We start from the raw sequence: 6783 nt of genomic DNA on the forward strand, positions 1-6783 counted from the left end.
AGCCTGGAGCCTGCTTCCGATTCTGTGTCTCCCTCTCTCTCTGCCCCTCCCCCATTCATGCTCTGTCTCAAAAATAAATAAACGTTAAAAAAAATTTTTTTTTAAAAATGAGGTAATGAGATCCTGATGAGGTGGTTCCAGGCGAGTGATGAAACCACGCGTGTGGAAGAAGCTGGCTCATGCCATCCCACACACGACAGGTGGTCAGACACTTACAAAACACTCTTTTTAAATTTTTGTTTAATGTTTATTTATTTTTGAGACAGAGAGAGACAGAGCATGAACAGGGGAGGGTCAGAGAAAGAGGGAGACACAGAATCCGAAGCGGGCTCCAGGCTCTGAGCCGTCGGCACAGAGCCCGACGTGGGGCTCGAACTCACAGACCGTGAGATCATGACCTGAGCCGAAGTTGGACACTTAACCAACTGAGCCACCCAGGCGCCCCCAAAACACTCTTTTCTTTGTGTAACAGTAAGTGCAAGCTGTCAACTCGTCCTGGGACAAACCTGAGCCCTACAAGAGCACCCAGTAGGGGCCTTGTCCACATCCAGCAACCTGCGCCTGAATCCCTTCTCTGGCCCCATAGCCTCCGTTGTCCCCACTGTCACTTAACAGTTTGTGGTGTCCTGGAGTCACTTCTCATGTCTGAGCCTCTGGTGTTCACACATTCACGTGTGTCTCCACCGCTTAACGTCCACTCACCCGGGACGGGCTCACCTTTGTGCCCCCACGGTCCCCGGCAGGGGTTCACCGTGCTGGTTAGGAGCTACTTGTGAGTGAAAACGCCCTCCGAAGTTTGACTGGGAAACCCATTGGAAGCATCCACACCCTCCTGGTTTATCTGGACAGACAAAGTATACGGTTCACAGACACGTGGGTGGCTTCCAGCGCTAACCTGAGCCAGAAGTGGGTGGGCAGGAGGGGAGACGGGAGCAGGTGGAGTGGTCTGTGAAAGGAGATGCTCCCCACCCACCCACCCACCTCCAGACTGTGGTGTGGGGGCAGGAGTCCAGATGGGGCCCAACGAACACCACACTCAGGCGGGACACACTGCCTTTGATATCCGATCCTTTGCTCAGGCGAGCTCAGTTTCCCCTTTTGCCCCATTACAGCTGTACAGCAGGCAGAAGGCTGTGAGGGTTTTCTTTAAAAAAAAATCCCAAACCTCTTTCAGTGATGCTCATTCTCCTAGCGTTGAAGAGATTTACAAGACTTTTTTTCTTCTTTAACAATAGGTACAAGCTGCCAACGAATTCTAGGGCAAACCTCCCTCCTATAGTTTCTGGGAAATCCATGTCAGCGTGCCTTCTGATGTGGTTGGGTAAGTAGTTTCTGATCAACCCAATTTGAATGCAAAATGGCCTGTATCAGCGTCCATTTGTTTGCGTGATGAGGGAGGAACCCTCCGTAGGAAGCTGGAGCCTCCTTCACAGCTGCAGTGGGACAGGAGAGCTGGCCGCAAGCCAGAAGGCCGGGCTTCCCCCCCTGGTGGCCATGGGAGTGGGCTCGAGTACCCTATTCCTCTGCCTGGAGCCTCAGTATCCCATCTGCAAAATGGAAGTCATTCTCCCTGTGACCAGAGAAGATCAATTTAAGATCATGAATGAAAGGGCCCTGAAAAAAAATGGGACATAGGACATGAGTGGCAATTTTGACCCAGAGGAAAGTATTAAGTCATACTCAAGTTCTGCCTGGCTGTCATCAGATTAGCTAAGAGATCAGTCCCCGACCCCATGCGGTATTAGGTATAAACACACAAATAGGTTTAGAGTAGAAAAATGGAAAAATATTTAAATAAGGACATTTCACAATGCTAAAAAGGTCAATTAACTAAGATGTGACCATCCTAAAAGTGCACGCACTGAGTAAAAGAGAGGTCCAAAATACACTGAGTAAAAACAGACAGAACTGAGAAAAGAGTTGGACACATTGTTGAAGACTTCAACACTTCTCTCGTTAAATGCTGGAACAAGTTGACAGACCATCAAGTGTAATACAGATGACTTAAACAACACCGTCAGCCAACTGGACCAAATTAAACTTGTAGGGATGAAAAATACAATGTTTGAAATAAAATATCACTGAATGGAATCAACAACTCATTAGATGCTGCAGAAGAAAAGATTGGGGAACTTGAAGACATAGCAAGAGAAACTATCCAAAATGAAGTAGAAAGGAAAAAAAGAGATTAAACAGTGCCAGTGACCTGCAGGACGAGATCAGGTGGTCTAGTGGACCTATAACTGGAGACTCAGGGGTTGAGGAAGGAAAGCTAGTAGTGTGGTAGCCATTCTCTGAGATGGCTCCCAATGGTCCCCATCTTTTGGGATCCATGACCTTGACAGCCCCTCTCCACCCTGAATAGGGCTAATCTAGTTACCATGCAAACACTGCAGGAATGATGTTGTATGACTTCTGAGGACAGGTCATAAAGGACTTTGTGGCTTCAGCCTTATTCTCTCTCGGACCATGCACTCTGGGGGGAGCTGGCTGCCATGTTTGAAAGCACTCGGGCAGCCCCAGGAAGGGGTCCGCGTGGTGGAAAACTGAAGCATGTGACTGCAGCCCCAGCCGACACGTAGATTGGCGCCTTCTTATGAAGGACCTTGAACCAAAGGCACCCAGATGAGCTGCTCCCACATTCCTGACCCACAAAAACTGTGTGAGATAATATGCTTGTTGTTTTTTTTAATGTTTATTTATTTTTGAAGGAGAAAGAGACAGAGTGTGAGTGGGGGAGGGGCAGAGAGAGACACACACACACACACAACACACACACACAGAATCTGAGGCAGGCTCCAGGCTCTGAGCTGTCAGCACAGAGTCTGACACAGGGATCGAACTCACAACCTGCAAGATCATGACCTGAGCCAAAGTCAGATGCTCAGCTGACTGAGCCACCCAGGCACCCCAGGCAATATGCTTGTTGTTTTAAGCCACTAGTTTGGGGGTATATGTTTATGCAAAAAAAGATAACGAATATGAGGGTGGGGCAGGAAAAATATCTGAAGAAACAATTGCCAAAAATGTTCCAAATATGATGTACGCTGTAAACCCACAGATCCGAGAATTCCAACGAATCCCAAGCAGGATAAATGTAAAGACAGTTTCACAGTGGCACATGAGAAGCCAACTGGTGATGAGGAGAAAATCTTAAAAGCATCTAGAGAAGAAGACACATGGTATATGGGGGAACAAAGTTAAGAACAACATTTTTCATTATGATCCAGTATATAGTACATCTTGATGAAAATGTAAAAGTGTGTATTCTGTCTTTGGGGGTGTAGACTTCAATAAATATCACTTCAGTCAAGGTGGTCTATGGCATTGCTCAAATTTTCCACATCTCTTAGGGTTTTTCCCCCCAGTGGATGCATCTGAGCAACATCCTGCTCATTATTTCATTAGATATGGGTAAAGATATATAAATATAAAATATATATATTTAATCCCCGTTCACTTATTTCTTCCACGACCCACCCCCCACCTCTGGCCACCACCAATCTATTTTCTGTATCTATGAGCTTTAGAGAGATCATACAGTGTCTTTCTCTATCTGACTTATTTCACTCAGCATAATGTTCTGGAGGTCCTTCCCTATTGCCACAAATGGTAAGATTTCAGTCCTTTGTGCGGCTGAATAATATTCACATACATCACATACGTACCACAATTGCTTAATCCATTCATCCGTCCGTGGAAATGTAGTTTGTTTCCATATCGTGGCTATTGTAAATTACGTCGCAATGAACATGGGGGTGCATATACCTTTTCAAGTTAGCATCTCTGTGTCCTGGGATGAGTACCCAGAAGTGGAATTGTTGGATGATGTGGTTGTTCTATTTATAGCTTTCTAAGGAAACTCCATACCGTTTTCCCCAGTGGTGGCACCGATTTACATGCCCACTAACAGTGCACAGGGGTCCCCTTTCTTCACAGCCCCACCAACACTTATGTTTTCATCTCTTTTTGAGACTCGTCATGCTCACGGGTGTGAGGGGGCACCTCACTGCAGTTTCAATTTGCATTTCCCTGATGATTATCAACGTTGAGCATCTTTTCATGAACCTGTTGGCCATCTGTATGTCTTTTGTGGGAAAATGTCTATTCGGCTCCTCTGCTCATTTTTAAATTGGTTGGTTGGTTTCTTTGCTATTGAGTTGCATGAGTTCTTTATGTGCTTTGGATATTAGCCCCTTATCAGACACATGGCTTACAAGTATGTCTCCCATTCAGTGGGTTGTCTTTCATTTTATCAGTTTCCTTTGGTGTGCAGAGGCTTTCTGGCTTGATGTAGCCCCCACTTATTTATTGTTGCTTATGTTGATTTTGATTTTTGGTGTCAGATTTGAAAAATCATTGCCAAGACTTACGTCAAGGAGATTCAGGCTTATGTTTCCTTCTAGAGACTGTCCTTTTCCCCATTATATATTCCTGGCTCCTTCCTCATAAATGAATTGATTGTATATGTGTGTGTGTTTACTGCTGGGCTCTCTATTCTGTGCTACTGATCTGTGTTTCTGTTTTCATGCCAACACTATACTGTTGAACTACTATAGCTTAGTAAGATAGTTTGAAATCAGGAAGCATGAAACCTCCAGCTTTGTTTTTCTTCCTCAAGACTGCTTTAGCTACTTGTGGATTTTTGTGGTTCCATCCAAAGTTTAGGACTATTTGTTCTATTTCCGCTGGAATTTTGATAGAAATTGCATTGAGTCTGTAGCTTGCTTTGGGTAGTATGGACATTCTCATAATATTGATTATTCTAATCCATAAGCATAGAATCTTTCCTTTTATGTGTGTCTCCTTCCATTTCTCCCATTAATGTGTGGCCTTCAATACACACATCCTTCACCTCCTTGGTTAAATGTTATTTTATTCTTTTGGATGCAGTTCTCTGTTTTTTTTTTTTATGTTTGTTTATTTTTGAAAGAGAGAGAGAGAGAGAGAGACAGAGTGTGAGTGGAGGAAGGACTGAGAGAGAGGGAGACACAGAATCCAAAGCAGGCTCCAGGCTCCGAGCTGTCAGCACAGAGCCTGATGCGGGGCTCGAACCCACAAACTGTGAGCTCATGACCTGAGCTGAAGTCGGACACTTGACCCACTGAGCCACTCAGGTGCCCCTTAAAAAATTTTTTAAAGTTTATTTATTTTTGAAGAAGAGAGAGAGAGTGTGCGAGAGGGAGAGGGGCAGAGAGAGAGGGAGGCACAGAATCCGAAGCAGGCTCTGGGCTCTGAGCAGTCAGCACAGAGCCCGATGTGGGGCTTGAGCTAACAAACAGGGAGATCGGGACCTGAGCCGAAGTCAGACGTTCAACCAGCTGAGCCACCCAGGCGCCCCTGCTCTTCTCAGTTTTTGTCTAATTGCTCTATCAACTGCTGAGAGAATACTATAATAACCAATTATGTTATTATATGTTATGTTATTTTTTTTGGCCTGTGTTGTTTTTGCTTAAATATCTTTTGGAATTCTATTTATCTGCTCCCTGTAACTATACCCCCTTTGCTATTATTCACTGATAAGTTTTTTTTTTCTTCTAAGAAAATCAGGGAGATTCAGTTACATTCCTATTCATCAACAACAATCAGAAAAGTAACTTTAAAAAGACAACATTTATGGGAATGCAAGCTGGTGTGGCCGCTCTGGAAAACAGTGTGGAGGGTTCCTCAAAAAATTAAAAATAGAACTACCTTGTGACCCAGCAATTGCACTACTAGGTATTTATCCAAGGGATACAGGTGTGCTGTTTCGAAGGGACACATGCACCCCCATGTTTATAGCAGCACTGTCAACAATAGCCAAAGTATGGAAAGAGCCCAAATGTCCATCAATGGATGAATGGATAAAGAAGATGTGGCATATATATACAATGGAGTATTACTGAGCAATCAAAAAGAATGAAATCTTGCCATTTGCAACTACATGGATGGAACTGGAAGGTATTATGCTAAGTGAAATGAGTCAGTCAGAGAAAGACAAAAATCATATGATTTCACTTATATGAAGACTTTAAGAGACAAAACAGATGAACATAAGGGAAGGGAAACAAAAATAATATAAAAACAGGGAGGGGGACAAAACAGAAGAGTATCATAAATATGGAGAACAAACTGAGGGTAACGGGAGGGGCTGTGGGAGGGGGGATGGGCTAAATGGGGAAGGGGCACTAAGGAATCTATTCCTGAAATCATTGTCTCACTATATGCTAACTAATTTGGATGTAAATTTTAAAAAATAAGAAAATTTTAAAAAAGACATTTAAACAGCATCATATAATGGACAGCACCTAGGAATGAGTCTAATCAAAGACATTTAAGATCTTTATGGAGAGAAGTATAAATCTGCATTGAAAGTGTAAAAAAAGCACTACAAAATTAAGAGATATATCATGTTCATAGATAGGAGGACTCAATTGATGACAATTCTACTCATATCAGTTATGAATTCAAGGTAAATCTAATCAAAATTCCAATGGGCTATTTTTATGAAACTCACAAGGTGACTTAAGAATTTATATGGAAGAGTAAAGTGCTTAAAGCAGGAAGACAGTCAAAGGAAGACAAGGAAAAGGAGGAAAGGGTAAGGAACGAAGGAGAGAGATGAGACGGCTTCCTACGAAGGATTTACAGTAAAGTCATTGTAATTCAAACTTTGTGGCATTGGTGCAGGAATAAAGCACTCTGACAAGACAGAGTAGGGACACCAAAGATATATGTAAAAATAAATCTGTAAAAAAATAAATAAATAAAACAAAGATAAAGCACTCAGTATGTGGATATTGG

General features: G+C 43.2%; 1 long non-coding RNA gene across 1 annotated transcript; it reads left to right on the forward strand.

The window, feature by feature from the left end:
• Positions 1-2475: 2475 nt before the first annotated feature.
• On the forward strand, positions 2476-3313 carry LOC125915587 (uncharacterized). Its single transcript, XR_007455699.1, has 2 exons — positions 2476-2662; positions 3062-3313. It is a non-coding gene; the product is annotated as an uncharacterized LOC125915587 (long non-coding RNA).
• The last annotated feature ends 3470 nt before the right edge of the window (positions 3314-6783 follow it).

Source organism: Panthera uncia, chromosome D1, assembly GCF_023721935.1.
Source record: "Panthera uncia isolate 11264 chromosome D1, Puncia_PCG_1.0, whole genome shotgun sequence".
Classification (NCBI taxonomy): domain Eukaryota; kingdom Metazoa; phylum Chordata; class Mammalia; order Carnivora; family Felidae; genus Panthera; species Panthera uncia.